This window comes from Xenopus tropicalis, chromosome 1 (genome assembly GCF_000004195.4).
Source record: "Xenopus tropicalis strain Nigerian chromosome 1, UCB_Xtro_10.0, whole genome shotgun sequence".
NCBI lineage: Eukaryota > Metazoa > Chordata > Amphibia > Anura > Pipidae > Xenopus > Xenopus tropicalis.
In genome coordinates, this window is record NC_030677.2 from 16,219,866 (window position 1) to 16,238,903 (window position 19,038).

Here is a 19,038-nt window from a genome sequence, read left to right on the forward strand (position 1 = left end):
ATCCTACACCTTCCCCCAAGCCCCCCCCAAACATCCTACACCTTCCCCCAAGCCCCCCCCAAACATCCTAACCTTCCCCCAGGGCCGCCCCAAGAATCCTCCAGTCCCCCCCCCCCCCCCCCCCGCTGCCAGCATCTTTTGTCCCGGGCCCGGGTGTTTAAAGGGGCCTGGCCGGGCTCTGTTACTGTTACTGCTGGTATCCGCTGTTATGTCCCGAACTCCCTGCTGCTTGTGACGTCAGTACGCACGGGGCGCAACCTTATAAAAGCGCACACGCAGCAGGGAGTTCGGGACATAACAGCGGATACCAGCAGTAACAGTAACAGAGCCCGGCCGGGCCCCCTTTAAACGCCCGGGCCCGGGACAACTGTCCCCCCTGTGCCCCCCTGATGGCGGCCCTGAGATCCCCTGCCCCTCAATCATTTCTGTGCTTCCTTGGTAGTGTGTCAGGCGCCAGTCTGTGATGTCATATACATGCGACATATATACATACAGTGATTAAACATGCACATTCTCCTTCCAAATAGAATGTGGAATCCCCAAATCACAGTGGCTAATGTACAACGGTATTGCCACAGCACTTAGGAAGCGCAACAGTGCTCAGAGAATAAAAATTGGTATCTCTGATATAGCCATGGCCATAACTGAAGGTAAAAACAAGGGGCTTATATCCAATCTGTATAAGAAACGAATAAAGCAGAAGGTCCAGGCCAATACTAATAAAGCACTAGATAAATGGGAGAAGGATATTCCCACATTAAACGACTCCCAGTGGCAACAGGCGCTCAAAACCCCAGCGCAAGTATCCTTAAACTACAAGTACAGACTGCTGCAGCTCTATATTGTCCACAGGGCTTACCTGACTAAAAGTAGACTGCATAGAATGGATGCTAGTATTTCCCCCCTATGTAATAGATGCGGGCAGGAGGAAGGCACTCTCATGCACACACTATGGTCCTGTGCCAAGCTGAATACATACAGGACCGAGGTCCTAGATACCCTCTCACATTTGCTTCAATACCCCATTCCAAGGTCGCCCGAAATATGCCTGCTAGGTGTGACAACCTCACTAAAACTACATGCACCAGATCTGCAATTTCTGCAGAAAGTACTATTCATAGCTAGGAAAGGAATCACAAGGCTCTGGAAATGCTCTGACCCTCCAAAATACTGCCAATGGCACAGCGCAGTGGGGGACTTGTGCAAGGTTGAGAAAGCGGCATACATTAAAAACGGAACCTATAATAAATTTCTTGCTATATGGAATAAATGGAACAATACACACAACTCACTGTCCTAATAACCAGTGTGAAATAACCTACTGCTTATGTACCTTAATGAGATGCCTTGTAACCTAACTCGTGTCTTATGCCTATGTAATAGAAGTCTGCAAAACAAGTGTCCATTGTACCTATGTATTGCTATGTATTTTCTCAATAAAACTTTACCTGAGCAAAAAAAAAAAAACATGCACATTCTCTGCTATGCATGGTTGGAATCACTGCACCACTGGACGGCCTATAGTATCTGGAATTGGCACTCTGACAGAGGGCGTATCAGGCTGGGTTGAGCAGATCTTGAAACCTGTTGTTAGGGGTACAACAAGCTATAAGACACAACAGATCTGCGCCATTTTGGTAACAACGAATGTGGAATCACTTTATACAAACAGTCCACATAAAGATGGTATAGCCACCTGCAAAGAATTTCTGGAAAAGGAGGGCCTACCATCCCATGCAGTTATACAACTGATTGAGTTTACCTTGACACATAACTACTTCTTATTCAGCCAAGAAATATCTACAGAAGAAGGGAACCAGTATGGGTACACACTTTGCACCCCAGTATGCCAGGCTGTACGATATAATCGGCTATGTTCTGACACTGCTGAAAGGGATCACCACATAAAAACACTCAAAGCAGACTTCATTAACAGGGGCTACAACACAAGGATTGTGGCTCAATACATCCATACAGCCACCAGGATTCCCAGAAGTCAACTACTTCTAGAAGACAAACAAAAAACAGAAATAAATCGAATCTGTCTAGTGGTCACATACAATCCCAACTAAAGACCCTCAGAAAAACTGCCAAGGATCTACAGTGTACACTTCATAAGGATGAGAGGCTCCAAAACATATTCCCAGACCCACCACTTCTGGCATTCAGGCAGCCCCCAAACCTAAAAAGACTAATAACAAGAAGTGCCTTAATACAACCCAACAAAAATGGAACTTATCCCTGTCTCAAAAATGCGAAACCTGCCCACACATCTTGAATTCAACCAAAATACAGATTCCAGACACATTAGAGGAATACAGCATCCATGGCCGGTTCTTCTTCCAACATTGTGTACTTAATACAGTGCACTAGGTGCCCAACAGTAGGACTGTATATAGGAGAGACTGGTCAAAGCCGGAGAAAGAAATACACACCACCGCTTTACTATAACAAATAAAAAACTGGACACACCAGTGGGGAACCATTTTAACAGCCCTCGCCACTCCATATATGATTTAAGAATCTTTAAGAAACTTTAAAACAGAGAATGAAAGGAAGGTATGGGAGTATAAATTAATGAAAACTTTCAACTTGGATTTATGGCCAATGATGTAGATTAAGAACTGCCTGCACCCAGCCAGAAATACCAACATCTGTAGAGACACTGGGCCAGTTAATCACATGGAATTCCTTTTACTTCACACTTCAGTAACTTACCCTAATTTATATCCAGCCACTTTGATCCACATTATCCTGTACCTTATCTGTTTGTCCCTTGCAGCCCCCATTGTATATGACTTTGTTAACACCTTCCACACAGATGGATATTCCATTTATCAGCAACAAGTCCTCCCACACGTCACTGGTCCACCCATTTATGCCATAGCCCCCCATATCTTTGTCCTGCCACCCTAAGTCACTGGTCTGCCTACTCAGCGTTCCCAGGCTGGTAAGATTATTTTTATAAGATGGCAACCCTAGGTGGGGGTTGATTGGTAAGGAGACTCCTGAAAGACATATTCCTTATATACACTACTCTCTAGTGCAGGGATCCCCAACTTTTCTTACTTGTGAGCTACAGTCAAATGTAAAAAGAACCATAAAATCTCATGGAGGAGCCAAATAAGGGCTGTGATTGGCTATTAGGGGCCTCTATGCACACTATCAGCTTACAGGGGCTTTATCTGGTAGGAAATCTTGTTTTTATTCAACCAAAACTTGCCCCCAAGTCAGGCATTCAAAAATAACTCCCTGGTTTGGGGGCACTGGGAGCAACATCCCAGGGGTTGGGGAGCAACATGTTGCCCCCGAGCCACTGGTTGGGGATCCCTGATCTAGTGTGAGTAGATCAGGCATTTGCTAGGCCTAGAAGAACACCAACCTCAGACTTAGAGGGGATCTAACCCCTCCCCCCCCCCCAAAAAAAAAAAACACTTTCTCTGAACACTTTTGCCATTTACCTTCTCTCTTTATTTTTAGTAGTTTGAGATATTTGTAGTTTAGACTTCTTTTGGTTCAACTGGTAACCCTGCAAGATAGAAAGTGCAAATCTGTTTCACTGCTAACTTACCCAGGAACAGCAAATGGCAACCTCCCGAGTATGAGAGGGCACACACATGTCCCTGCCTGGCACATACCTATACACATATACTGTAGATGGGTGTAGATATACCAGGTACAAATCCCAATTAGGAGCCATGTAGAGGATAATCATATTAAGTTTCTGGATGAAAAAGAACTAATTGCGGGGTCTCTGAATAATAAAAGAGGTGCTGAGAGATGGGCACGGGTGGTTACATGATGTTGGGAAAGCAATACTGGATATTATTACAGAGGAAGGGGAAGAGCCCTAAGTGGGCAGTGTGCCCTTGAAAGTTTCTTCTTATGCTGAAACTTGTTATCTTCTCTGAAATAATGAGTTATTTTTCTCATGCTTTTCTGTATATAAGCTGGCCCATGAATATTGCACATTTTCTGATTGTTTTTTTTGTAACCGGCTTGTATTGCCTGCAATAAGGGGTAATTATATCTTAGCTGGGATCAAGTACAGGTTCTGTTTTATTATTACAGAGAAAAGGGAATCATTTAACCATTAAATAAACCCAATAGGGCTGTTCTGCCCCCAATAAGGGGTAATTATATCTTAGTTGGGATCAAGTAGAGGTACTGTTTTATTATTACAGAGAAAAGGGAATCATTTAACCATTACATAAACCCAATAGGGCTGTTCTGCCCCCAATAAGGGGTAATTATATCTTAGTTGGGATCAAGTACAGGTACTGTTTTATTATTACAGAGAAAAGGGAATCATTTAACCATGAAATAAACCCAATAGGGCTGTTCTGCCCCCAATAAGGGGTAATTATATCTTAGTTGGGATCAAGTACAGGTACTGTTTTATTATTACAGAGAAAAGGGAATCATTTAACCATTAAATAAACCCAATAGGGCTGTTCTGCCCCCAATAAGGGGTAATTATATCTTAGTTGGGATCAAGTACAGGTACTGTTTTTATTATTACAGAGAAAAGGGAATCATTTAACCATGAAATAAACCCAATAGGGCTGTTCTGCCCCCAATAAGGGGTAATTATATCTTAGTTGGGATCAAGTACAGGTACTGTTTTATTATTACAGAGAAAAGGGAATCATTTAACCATGAAATAAACCCAATAGGGCTGTTCTGCCCCAATAAGGGGTAATTATATCTTAGTTGGGATCAAGTACAGGTACTGTTTTATTATTACAGAGAAAAGGGAATCATTTAACCATTAAATAAACCCAATAGGGCTGTTCTGGCCCAATAAGGGGTAATTATATCTTAGTTGGGATCAAGTACAGGTACTGTTTTATTATTACAAGGAAAAAAAGAAATCATTTTTAAAAATTAGAATTATTTGCTTTTAATGGAGTCATGGGGAGATGGCCTTTCCGTAATTCGTAACTTTCTGGATAACAGGTTTCCGGATAAGGGATCCCTTACCAAGATACTGCTTAATTTCCTATTATACAGTGAGAGCATGTAGGGGCATGTCTGCACTATAGAGATTAGATTAGCAGATAGGGCTAATCTGACCCCCCCCTACTTTGTGACTGTCTGTACAAGTCTGCTAATTATATAAAAGGGAATAGAAAAAGGAAGTTAATTTAAATTGAACTCTTAGACTGTTAATCTAAAGAACATTTTTATAGGTCTTTATTTTCGTTTCCCTTTCACCAATCTGCCTCTCTACAGTTCTAAAATGTAAAGACCTATACCTAAAGCACACTATATCATGTTGAAAAAAAAAACAGTGTTAAAGGGGCTGTTCACCAGTTTGGAGTTTCAGCAGCTATTTGGTTGCTTGGGTCCAAGTTACCTTAGCAACCAGGAAGTGGTTTGGATGAGAGATTAGACTATAAAAAGAAGAGGGCCTGAATAGAAAAGAAAGTTACAAAAAGTAACAATAACAATAAAACTGTAGCCTCACAGAGCAATAGTTTTTTGGGGGGCTTTTTATGACACACAGCCATAGGTAAATTCTATTGTCAGTTGGTACCAAGCAGCAGTCCTGAGCTTCCCACCTTTACCTGCCACAGGGCTCAGGCCCCTGCCCAAGCTTTCATGTCTCTCACCAAGAACCCATGCAAAGTCATGAATAGTAGTTGGTATCTATCATTTCTACAAAGCGTGTTTCCAGCATCAAAAATGGCTCCCTATGACTTCCTGCTGCCATCATCCTTCCCCGGTAATAGGGGTGTTCTTCTGTAGTTTACGGGGATGTACATGATGTAGGGAAACAGACTCCCTAAAAAGAGTTGGTTCTACAAAGAGGATTCTCATTATGGTGTTAGGGGTTGGCAATTAACGATAATAACCATAAATAATAGTCTTTTAGAGGTTTTAAGGCAGAGCACCCCCTGCAGGTTAGGATTTTTGGTGCAACCAAGAGAAAGATGGAAACAGGTATCTCAAAACAGTTATGGGTGCAGCTCACTGTATGGCAGGGGTCATGGGGCAGTACCATGGCAATGCCTTGCTTTTACACACAACGGGTCTGTACAGTGCCAGCAGCTGATCCATAACAAAAACATAAAAAGATGGGGAGAGAGTTTTGGCCCAGATACAGTGTTATATATTTAAAGCAAGCAATATTTGTCGTCATTTACAGATTATTCTTTGAGACAGTAAAAATTTAGCACTCTTCCTCCTTGGCTTGTATTTAAGTCAAGGCCAGATAAAAGAAAATGTAGTAGAACATGGAACAGCTGCTGTATTGTTTGGCCGCCCTCCCTCACATCTCCATCTCAAGGCTGTCTGTGAGGAGACATCAAGGTTGCACCCCCCCCCCCCCAACACTGCGTATAGGCACCCAGGCCAAAATGTCGTCAGCCTCCCAATAAAGTCTCTCTAAGTCCTGAGTTGTGCAGACCCTTACTACATACTGAATACTTCTTCTTTTGGACTACACCCAGGCCACATAAATGGAATTATACACGAGTACCTGCTGTAACTGACTGTATATTATATATGTTTCGGCCGCCCACAGGGACCTTCCTCAGGATTAAAATAGTACAAATGTTTATAATCCAATGTTTCAAACACCAGCTGTGCATATTATATATATTAATAATAATAATAATTTCCTTTTTCTCTGTAATAATAAAACAGTACCTGTACTTGATCCCAACTAAGATATAATTACCCCTTATTGGGGCAGAACAGCCCTATTGGGTTTATTTCATGGTTAAATGATTCCCTTTTCTCTGTAATAATAAAACAGTACCTGTACTTGATCCCAACTAACATATAATTACCCCTTATTGGGGCAGAACAGCTCTATTGGGTTTATTTAATGGTTAAATGATTCCCTTTTCTCTGTAATAATAAAACAGTACCTGTACTTGATCCCAACTAAGATATAATTACCCTTATTGGGGGCAGAACAGCCCTATTGGTTTATTTAATGGTTAAATGATTCCCTTTTCTCTGTAATAATAAAACAGTACCTGTACTTGATCCCAACTAAGATATAATTACCCCTTATTGGGGGCAGAACAGCTCTATTGGGTTTATTTAATGGTTAAATGATTCCCTTTTCTCTGTAATAATAAAACAGTACCTGTACTTGATCCCAACTAAGATATAATTACCCTTATTGGGGCAGAACAGCCTATTGGGTTTATTTAATGGTTAAATGATTCCCTTTCTCTGTAATAATAAAACAGTACCTGTACTTGATCCCAACTAAGATATAATTACCCCTTATTGGGGCAGAACAGCCCTATTAGGTTTATTTAATGGTTAAATGATTCCCTTTTCTCTGTAATAATAAAACAGTACCTGTACTTGATCCCAACTAAGATATAATTACCCCTTATTGGGGCAGAACAGCCCTATTGGGTTTATTTAATGGTTAAATGATTCCCTTTTCTCTGTAATAATAAAACAGTACCTGTACTTGATCCCAACTAAGATATAATTACCCCTTATTGGGGGCAGAACAGCCCTATTGGGTTTATTTAATGGTTAAATGATTCCCTTTTCTCTGTAATAATAAAACAGTACCTGTACTTGATCCCAACTAAGATATAATTACCCCTTATTGGGGCAGAACAGCCCTATTGGGTTTATTTAATGGTTAAATGATTCCCTTTTCTCTGTAATAATAAAACAGTACCTGTACTTGATCCCAACTAAGATATAATTACCCCTTATTGGGGCAGAACAGCCCTATTGGGTTTATTTAATGGTTAAATGATTCCCTTTTCTCTGTAATAATAAAACAGTACCTGTACTTGATCCCAACTAAGATATAATTACCCCTTATTGGAGGCAATACAAGCCTATTGGGTTCATTCAATATTTAAATGATTTTTAAGTTATGGGAGATCCAAATTACTGAAAGATCCCTTATCCGGAAAACCCCAAGTCCCGACCATTCTGGATAAGATGTCACATACCTGTATATATACACATGCACTTTCAAGCGCTTCCCTTGGCTATAGAATAAGGTGCAACACAAAGACAAGCGCCCGACACACACGGCGTTACCTGTGACTTCCCCGCTGAGAGTTTTAGTTGCAGAGTCTAAAACTGCCAACTGTGATTGCTTGATAACAGCAAAGTATGATGGTGTTTTCGGCAGGAAACATGTGATCACCGCTGCATGGAACAACAAGATAAAATAAAGTCGACAGGCTGAGTGGGAGGCGGGCAGCCCCTGTTCCTGGTATTTGGCTCATTAGAGCGAAGCAACTCTCATGCTCAGTAATGTCTCTGCGCCCCAAACCTCACCTCCCTGCCTGCCCACCGTGAGACGTTTAGTCCCTGAGCAAGAAGTTAATTAAACAGAACAGGGTGTGGGGACACAGATTATAGACACTGCATTCACGCAATTAACCTTGGCGGGTTATATTTAAAGGGAAATATAACAAATAACCCTTGCAATGCAATGGAGTGAAAAGCTTGATACTGCATGTTGTTTAAAATTCAATGTGGTACAGAGATCATTGCAGCATGACAATGCTGTGCCACTGTGACAGAATGCTCTGTTATACAGATAGCTAGAATCTCAGCCATAAAGCAGGGCAGGACTGCTGCTTACAATGGGGGGGATCAGATAGGATCTGTGCCACTGTGACAGAATGCTCTGTTATACAGATAGCTAGAATCTCAGCCATAAAGCATAAAAGTTATGACTGTAGCAGGTGAGGATGCATATACAGGTTATTGTGATGGTTACACTTCCAGTTAGACATTTCCCGCAGGCATGCTGATAATTAAATCAACACCAGTCAGTGCAAATAGACTCCTTCTGCTCCTGCTCCCTGCTGTGTTAGAGCAGTACCTAACTCAGTGATCCCCAACCAGTGGCTCGGGGGTAACATGTTGCTCCCCAACCCCTTGGTTGTTGCTCTCAGTGCCCCCAAACCAGGGAGTTATTTTTGAATTCCTGACTTGGGGGCAAGTTTTGGTTGAATAAAAACAAGATTTCCTACCAAATAAAGCCCCTGTAAGCTGATAGGGTGCATAGAGGCCCCTAATAGCCAATCACAGCCCTTATTTGGCTCCTCCATGAACTTTTATGGTGCTTGTGTTGCTCTCCAAGTCTTTTTACATTTAACTGAGGCTCACAAGTAAGAAAGGTTGGGACCCCTGACCTAACTGGTGCGGTAAAGCTGGCCATACACGTTCAGATTTTAGTCTTCTTCTGGAGAATGTTCAGATATCAATCAAAACGATCTAAAACTAACATTTAAACTGAAATTGTTCTGAACACGAAATAGCTGGCAGACACCAACTGTACGAAAGTGACTCCGTGGAAATGCATTGTATGCCCCCCAAAGAAATCATCAGATACACAATACGTTCACAGATTTTATCCTCATCCAACCGAAATCTTGTAACCTGTCCGATAGACATGATGTCCTTCAGAATTGTCAGAAGCTAACAGGAAATGTAAATATATCTATGGCTGGGGGCTGTGGTGCTGGACTGAAGCTGCAAGGTCTGTTGTGCACAGAACATTCCATCTGTGTATGTTTGTATTATTGGGCACTTGTACATTTTATAGCACTGACTAGCTGGAATAGTACTGATAAATCGTGGATATCCCTAGGTAGCAGAAAAAAAATATTACCCTGAGGTCAGGATCTAAAATAATAACTGTATATAACTTTGAGAAATAGATTAAAGCTTCTAGCTATCTTCGGGTGAAGACACACAGAGATACTAGTAGCAGCTACTAAAATAGACAATGCCGATCATTTACTGATAATCGTTTCTTATCAGAGGCAATTCTCAGTATTCTCTATGGCAGGGGATTTTCTGGCATTTAGGCTAATGCCCCACTGGGAGATTAGTCGCTATGATTTTTAAAAAGCGGGTTCCAGCAACAAGTCGTTTGTATTTTCCTAACAAGCAATTACTGCTTTCTTTGTAACATCGCTCAAAAAAGGGTCTTATAGCAATTTGGAGTGATATGCGATTAGAAGTAGTATCGTCAGTTTAGGTACTGGAGGTTCATATTGTTCTTTATTTAGAGACTAAACAAATGACTTGTTGCTGGAACTCGCTTTTCTCTCAAGGCAACTTCTGCAATTTCACTGAAATCCCACATTTTCGCCGGTGGGATGGCAATCCAGGGAGATTAGTCGACCGCGAACAGGGAGATTTTTCGCGGGCGATTAATCTCCCCGTGTGCCAGAGCCCTTAGGGAGCAGACACACAGAGCTACTAGGAGCAGCTACTAAATGCCAGAAAATACCCTGCTATAGACAATACTGAGAATTGCCTCTGCTAAAACACACAATTATCAGTAAATGATCAGAATTGTCTTTTTTAGTAGCCAGACAAGTAGCTGCTACTAGCAGCTTCGTGTGTCTTCACCCTTATGGATTACAGATCAAAAAGTTACATTTTTAATTGGTAAGGAAAGTAAACAAAAGCACTGCAGATCTCATCATGTCTGATTTTACAGCAGCAAAAACCCCAAAATACATTTTTATTGCAATTAATATTAAACAGCCCCCTTAACACAAGATAAAGCGAGTGCACAATAACATTGTTCTTACCCTGTGTATCCATGCAGCTTCCCTGCACCGTGCATTCACACTGATCAGAAATAAGTAGAATAATAAGTATACCAGAGGTTACCCTAATCTTGGTGACTAGGTACAGCCCACATGTTGCTACAATACAAAGTGAAATATTTTTTCTGTATTGGTCAGTAGACAATAAGCTTTAAACACTTTTCTCAAGTAACAGAGGGACTGAGCTTTCAGTTTCGTTTCACTGCAGACATCCCAGGTTCAGTAGAAATATATATATATATATATATATATATATATATATAAATACCAAGCTTCATGTAACACTAGCCCAGCAAAGCCTCTGCACTAACACATGCTCCTTAAATATCCACCCGGGATTCTTATCCTATGGGCCAGGACCCCAAAATAGATCCCCCAACCATATTCCCTTTAGGCAGGGTGCTCGTACACTATTTTGAAGCCAGCACACACAATAGTAATACACACAAATAACTGTGTGAAAACACAAAATGTTGCATTTATTCTAACCTGCGCACACAGGATTTTTAAAATTTCAAGAAGTGAAGATAAATCTGGGGCCCATAAAGAAGGTTAAGGAACCCCTGCTAGCCACTCTCCTGTTATGACTACCTTAAAGGAACAGCAACACCAAAATATGAAAGTATATAAAAGTAATTACAGTGTAATGCACTGCACTGGTACAACTGAGGTGTTTCCCTCATAAGGACTACTATAGTTTATATAAAAAGCTCCATTCAAAGGAGAAAGGGCACAGATTACTTAGCACATAACAGATAAAGCCCCATTAGGGTGAAGATGGAGCTACTTAGTAGCAGCTAATAAACGCCAGAAAATCCCCTGCCATAGACAATACTGAGAATTGCCTCTGCTAAAACACACGTAGAGACAGTTATCAGTAAATGATCAGTATTGTCTATTTTTGTAGCCATGGCAAGTAGCTGCTACTAGTAGCTCAGTGTGTCTTCAGCCTTAGGGCTCTGCCACACGAGGAGATTTGTCGCCGGCGATTTTTAAAAGAGCGATTTGGCGACAAGACGCCAATGCTAAATCAATGGAAATCGCCAGCGTCAAAACATACGAGGCTACTTCAAATCGCCTGCTGTTTCACATCGCACACAGACCCTTTTCTGAGCTACTTGAGTAAACATGAGGGGGGGTTAACTGTTGAGTGTACCATGGGTAGCAGATCGCCTGGAGCTCAACTAGCATGAAATCTCTTCGTGGGTATTGTCGTGGCGACTTGTCGCCAAAGCGCCAGGGGGAAAAAACGCAGGCGACAAATCTCCTCGTGTGCCAGAGCCCTAACACAGTCTGTGGGACATCAGCCTTAACATGTGCATTATCTGAAGAAAGACGGATCATGATTGGAAGATAATCCCACTGGCAAATATGTAGCCAATAGTGGTGTGAAAAACTATTTCTGATTTCTTATTCTTTTGCATGTTTGTCACACAAAATGTTTCTGATCATCAAACACATTTAACTATTAGTCAAAGATAACACAAGTAAACACAAAATGCAGTTTTTAAATGAGGGTTTTTATTATTTAGGGAGAAAAAAAATCCAAACCTACATGGCCCTGTGTGAAAAAGTAATTGCCCCCTGAACCTAATAACTGGTTGGGCCACCCTTAGCAGCAATAACTGCAATCAAGCGTTTGCGATAACTTGCAACGAGTCTTTTACAGCGCTATGGAGGAATTTTGGCCCACTCATCTTTGCAGAATTGTTGTAATTCAGCTTTATTTGAGGGTTTTCTAGCATGAACCGCCTTTTTAAGGTCATGCCACAACATCTCAATAGGATTCAGGTCAGGACTTTAACTAGGCCACTCCAAAGTCTTCATTTTGTTTTTCTTCAGCCATTCAGAGGTGGATTTGCTGGTGTGTTTTGGGTCATTGTCCTGCTGCAGCACCCAAGATCGCTTCAGCTTGAGTTGACGAACAGATGGCCGGACATTCTCCTTCAGGATTTTTTGGTAGACAGTAGAATTCATGGTTCCATCTATCACAGCAAGCCTTCCAGGTCCTGAAGCAGCAACACAACCCCAGACCATCACACTACCACCACCATATTTTACTGTTGGTATGATGTTCTTTTTCTGAAATGCTGTGTTACTTTTACGCCAGATGTAACGGGACACGCACCTTCCAAAAAGTTCAACTTTTGTCTCGTCGGTCCACAAGGTATTTTCCCAAAAGTCTTGGCAATCATTGAGATGTTTTTTAGCAAAATTGAGACGAGCCTTAATGTTCTTTTTGCTTAAAAGTGGTTTGCGCCTTGGAAATCTGCCATGCAGGCCGTTTTTGCCCAGTCTCTTTCTTATGGTGGAGTCGTGAACACTGACCTTAATTGAGGCAAGTGAGGCCTGCAGTTCTTTAGATGTTGTCCTGGGGTCTTTTGTGGCCTCTCGGATGAGCTGTCTCTGCGCTCTTGGGGTAATTTTGGTCGGCCGGCCACTCCTGGGAAGGTTCACCACTGTTCCATGTTTTTGCCATTTGTGGATAATGGCTCTCACTGTGGTTCGCTGGAGTCCCAAAGCTTTAGAAATGGCTTTATAACCTTTACCAGACTGATAAATCTCAATTACTTTTGTTCTCATTTGTTCCTCAATTTCTTTGGATCTTGGCATGATGTCTAGCTTTTGAGGTGCTTTTGGGCTACTTCTCTGTGTCAGGTAGCTCCTATTTAAGTGATTTCTTGATTGAAACAGGTGTGGCAGTAATCAGGCCTGGGGGCGACTACAGAAATTGAACTCAGGTGTGATAAACCACAGTTAAGTTATTTTTGAACAAGGGGGGCAATCACTTTTTCACACAGGGCCATGTAGATTTGGAGGTTTTTTTCTCCCTTAATAACGTAAACCTTCATTTAAAAACTGCATTTTGTGTTCAATTATGTTATCTTTGACTAATAGTTAACGGTTTTTGATGAGCAGAAACATTTAAGTGTGACAAACATGCAAAAGAATAAGAAATCAGGAAGGGGGCAAATAGTTTTTCACACCACTGTATATATATTTATGCAGAGATTTTTCCCTATCACTGTCATCCCAAGGTGTGACCATGCGTCTGAACCAACTGCAAGGACTATATATAACTGCAAACCGTAGAAGGATATGGCTATGTTCGTATGTACACCGGCTATGACAGAGCACTAGCACCCTTACTCTGCTGCTGGCTGCAGTTGATTTTATGCCACTGATAAAAACATATATACAGTATAATGGATCCTGCATTTCTGTGTTGCGAGACCAATTACAAATATGTGAGATGCTACTCAGTAGCACATTATAACACAATAACCTACAGTCCTAATCAAATCAATAACACCTGTGGATCTCCCAAAGTTAACCCAAGTATTGCTGAGGAGAATAACAAAATATCCCTTATACCATCAGCTGTTCCATGCACTCCTAAGGCCTAATAAGTCCCTAATTGTCATAGCGTAGGGTTGAACGGTTTTTGGAATGTGTGTAGGCTCTGAATTATCATCCCCATCATTTTTGTACTAAGTTAAATGGTCAGGTTTAATAAGGGGTAATTATATCTTAGTTGGGATCCAGTACAGGTACGGTTTTATTATTACAGAGAAAAGGGAATCATTTAACCATTAAATAAACCCAATAGGGCTGTTCTGTCCCCAATAAGGGGTAATTATATCTTAGTTGGGATCAAGTACAGGTACTGTTTTATTATTACAGAGAAAAGGGAATCATTTAACCATTAAATAAACCCAATAGGGCTGTTCTGCCCCCAATAAGGGGTAATTATATCTTAGTTGGGATCCAGTACAGGTACTGTTTTATTATTATAGAGAGAAAGGAAATACATTTTTAAAATTTTAATCATTAGTAATTTTGAGCTTTGAGGTGGCAGGGCACAGAATATACTGGGTACCGAGCAGAGCACTGGTACTGACTGTACAACGCGCAAAACAATGGGGATACTGGGTACTATGCATTGCAGTGTGTTGGTAAGAGGACAGCGTCCAACTGAGCTGGGTTTTGTACAATGGCTATCAGACAGGTTAGAAAATTTAGGTTGGATAGTGATTATCCTACAATTTTAGGCTGAATGTTAGTTTTAGATCCTCAATGCTCTGCACAGTCCCCAGTTTTCAGAGTACCCACTGCCAGCTCAATGCTCCGCACAGTCCCCAGTTTTCAGAGTACCCACTGCCAGCTCAATGCTCCGCACAGTCCCCAGTTTTCAGAGTACCCACTGCCAGCTCAATGCTCCGCACAGTCCCCAGTTTTCAGAGTACCCACTGCCAGCTCAATGCTCCGCACAGTCCCCAGTTTTCAGAGTACCCACTGCCAGCTCAATGCTCCGCACAGTCCCTCTCCAATAATTAAATAGTACCTAGGTCCCGAGCATTCTGGATAAGAGGTCTCCCATACCTGTACTCAGATTACTCATTGTAAGTTCAACAATTTGCAGAGTAGCCAGAACACTCTGTTTTACACCAACGTCTTGCTAACACTCTGTAATGCATAGCACCACTACCCAGTATACCTTGTGCTCTGCTTAGCACCCAGTATACTCAGTGCGGTGAGTCCAACGCTCTGATTGGTACCCAGTATACTCAGTGCTCTGCTTGGTACCCAGTATACTCAGTGCTCTGCTTGGTACCCAGTATACTCAGTGCTGTGAGTCCAACGCTCTGTACAGGACCAAGTATACTCAGGGCTCTGCTTGGTACCCAGTATACTCAGGGCTGTGCTTGGTACCCAGTATACTCAGGGCTCTGCTTGGTACCCAGTATACTCAGTGCTGTGCTTGGTACCCAGTATACTCAGGGCTCTGCTTGGTACCCAGTATACTCAGGGCTCTGCTTGGTACCCAGTATACTCAGGGCTCTGCTTGGTACCCAGTATACTCAGGGCTCTGCTTGGTACCCAGTATACTCAGGGCTCTGCTTGGTACCCAGTATACTCAGGGCTCTGCTTGGTACCCAGTATACTCAGGGCTCTGCTTGGTACCCAGTATACTCAGGGCTCTGCTTGGTACCCAGTATACTCAGGGCTCTGCTTGGTACCCAGTATACTCAGGGCTCTGCTTGGTACCCAGTATACTCAGTGTTCTGCTTGGTACCCAGTATACTCAGTGCTCTGCTTGGTACCCAGTATACTCAGGGCTCTGCTTGGTACCCAGTATACTCAGGGCTCTGCTTGGTACCCAGTATACTCAGGGCTCTGCTTGGTACCCAGTATACTCAGGGCTCTGCTTGGTACCCAGTATACTCAGTGCTCTGCTTGGTACCCAGTATACTCAGGGCTCTGCTTGGTACCCAGTATACTCAGGGCTCTGCTTGGTACCCAGTATACTCAGGGCTCTGCTTGGTACCCAGTATACTCAGGGCTCTGCTTGGTACCCAGTATACTCAGTGCTCTGCTCGGTACCCAGTATACTCAGGGCTCTGCTTGGTACCCAGTATACTCAGTGCAGTGAGCCCAACGCTACAGGACCCAGTACACAGTCAGTTCAATGCCCAGTATGTACTGTTACCCTACAGCTCTGTACATGTGTCACTATCACAAACTCTCCCATCTCCCTACTGAGTAACTGCCCCCCATGCACTAAGAGAGCCAAGTACTTACCGCTAGGCAGAGACTGTGGGTGTCAGGGGGTGGGAGTCAGGGTGGGAGTCAGGGGGTGGGTGTCAGGGTGGGAGTCAGGGTGGGCGCGCCTCACGCTTGCAGCATCAGGCAGCTCTCAGTGCGCCGGTCCCCGCACTAACTCCGAGCCAACACCGTATAACCATCCATGAATTACAACCCCGACATGAAGCGGGAACCCAGCCTGTAACTTTTATAGGTAACTTTGAGTTCCCGCCCACAATCTCTGTCAAGGTTTAGAGAGATGGACTTTACGTCCCCGCCCCTATCTAATCCTGTCCACTCAGGTCCCCCATAATAACAGCGCCGCTCCGGCTCCGGCATGCTCCTGTCAATCAGCCCAAACCACACCCCCTAACCCACGTGTCTCTTAGCTCTGTCCCCGCCTATAAACATTCAGTCTTTGTCCAGCCGCCCGCCCCCAATCACAAATCTCCGCCCCTTTCCGTCGTTTCTCCAACAGAACGCTCTGTAGCTTTCTGCTCCACCCCTAGCCCCGCCTCTTTGGCCTGAGAGATTCCTCCCTCCTTTTTTAACCTCAGACTTACGCTCTCTTAGTGGACCGGTGTGTGTGGTATCATTTTTGACTTTCTCTTATTTATTAGAGAGAAATGAGTTTATGAACTCAGGTAAGTTATACTGAGTTATAATAATGTCAGGCAGCGCACTTAGTAGTGAGGTAAACTCCATCTAAAGCCAACAATATGGTGCTGTGGCTATAGTAAAATTTTGATAAAACACGTGTTACTGAATGACCAATTCTAAGCAACTTTTCAGTTGGTCTTCATTATTCACTTGTTACAGTTTTTCAAAACATTCCTTGGTTGCTAAGGTAACATTGACCCTAGCAACAGCTGCTGAACTGAAAAAAATACAAATAATAATGTGCTATGCCAAGGTGATACTGTAGGGATTAAACCTCCTATACACCATTTATGAGAGGAAGCCCAATGGCATGACAACATCAAAGTTATGAGGAAACACAGCCCCGAGGGCCCCCTAACCCTATTTGTATAAAATACAGAGGCTGTGGCACAATGAGCCTTTAAACCCCCAGGCACCACAGCCGGCCGCATTAATCTCCATCAGGCTGAGTTCATCAGTGTCATTTCTCATTATAATCACTGCTCCCCCGGAAAAGGAAGCAGGTTGTGATACTTTAGGCACTTTGACCTCAGACTGGAGACAATATATGGGCAAACTGTGCTCCAGTCATCACAATCCCATTCATCAATGAATATAAAAACAGGAAATATCGGGTATTGCCCTCCGAGCATGTCCAGGATACAGAAATAAACCACAGAGAGAGTTCCCTTGACAGAGGCATTTAAAGGAACAGTAACACCAAAAAATGAAAGTGTATAAAAGTAGCTAAGCTATAATGTGCTGCTGCCCTGCACTGGTAAAAGTTGTGTGTTTACTTCAGAAAGTCTACTATAATTTATATAAATAAGCTGCTGTGTAGCCATGGGGGCAGCCATTCAAAGGAGAAAAGGCACAGGCACATAGCAGATAACAGATAAAACACTATTGTATTCTACAGAGCTAATCTGTTATCTGCTATGTAACCTGTGCCTTTTCTCCTTTTTTCCAGCTTGAATGGCTGCCCCCGTGGCTACACAGCAGCTTATTATATGAATTATAGTAGTGTTACTGTAGCAAACACACCAGTTTTACCAGTGCAGGGCAACAGTGCATTATATTTTTATTACTTTAAAGCTCTTTCATTTTTTGGTGTTACTGTTCCTTTAAGCCGAAATGTTGGGGTAATTTTCTCAGGGTCGGACTGGGGAGTGAAGGGCCCACCGGTGCTCAGGCCCCAGGGGCCCTGCAGGTGCCCGCCCCCCCCCCCAGAGGGGCCCCCCTAACCCCCTTGCAGGGCCCCCCACCCTATGTCCTACCCCGAGCGTGTAAATTTAACACGTCAGGGCAGGAGCGGTCGGGCAGGGGGAGTGCTGGCAAGGGTCGGGTCTGGGCCGCCGGGGCCCACTAGAGCCCCAGAGCCCCAATTTTATTAGTAAAATTGTTTAAGGGCAAGTGTTTCTAAGCCGAGAGTGCCCTCCATTACTTTAATTTCTATCCGGGATACAGTGCAGTGCTGTTTGTTAGCTGACTACAGCTCTTGAATGGGAACATAGACAGGAAATATAATTATATAGGAACAAGGGGCTGATGTATAAGTGAATAGATGGACTCCTAACTGATAAAGAGCTCCAGATAAGAAAATATGTTACAGCTCTAATATGATATATGGGTTAAATTGAGATTTTCACAATACAGTTTCTTATTCATAATAAAACAAATAATCTACAAGACACATTAAGTAAGGAAAAATAATCCAGTTTATGTATTTTAGAGATGCAATGGTAAATTAAATATGGTGCTTCATATAACAATGCTATGACTCTGGGGACGGGGTCTGAGACGTGTAGAGGGATTATAATGATGTAGATCAGGGGTCCCTAACCTTTCTTACTCATGAGCCACAGTCAAATGTAAAAAGACTTGGGGAGCAACACAAGCACCATAAAAGTTCATGGAGGAGCCAAATAAGGGCTGTTATTGGCTATTAGGGGCCTCTATGCACCCTATCAGCTTAAGGGGCTTTATTTGGGAGTAAATCTTGTTTTTATTCAACCAAAGAGTGCCAGTCAGAAATTCAAAAATTACTCCTTGGTTTGGGGGCACTGAGAGCAACATCCAAGGGGTTGGGGAGCAACATGTTGCCCCTGAGCCACTGGTTGGGGATCACTGATGTAGACAATGATATTGTGATACAAGTTGCTATTGATCTTTTCTGTGTTTGATTTTGAATTATATATATATATTTTTTTTTTCAGCAGCTCTCCAGTTTGGGATTTTA

The 19,038-nt window shown here is 42.7% G+C and overlaps 1 protein-coding gene across 12 annotated transcripts in view; it reads right to left on the reverse strand.

Annotated features, from left to right (window-relative positions):
• The window catches only part of pced1a (PC-esterase domain containing 1A), a 30,809-nt gene extending 14,384 nt beyond the window's left edge, over window positions 1–16,425 (reverse strand). For 5 of the 12 annotated variants that reach the window (XM_018094963.2, XM_018094959.2, XM_018094947.2 and 2 more), the window contains exon 1: window positions 16,158–16,424. The gene's annotated coding sequence lies outside the window, so the exon portion shown is untranslated. 12 annotated transcript variants of the gene reach the window in all.
• Window positions 16,426–19,038: the final 2,613 nt, after the last annotated feature.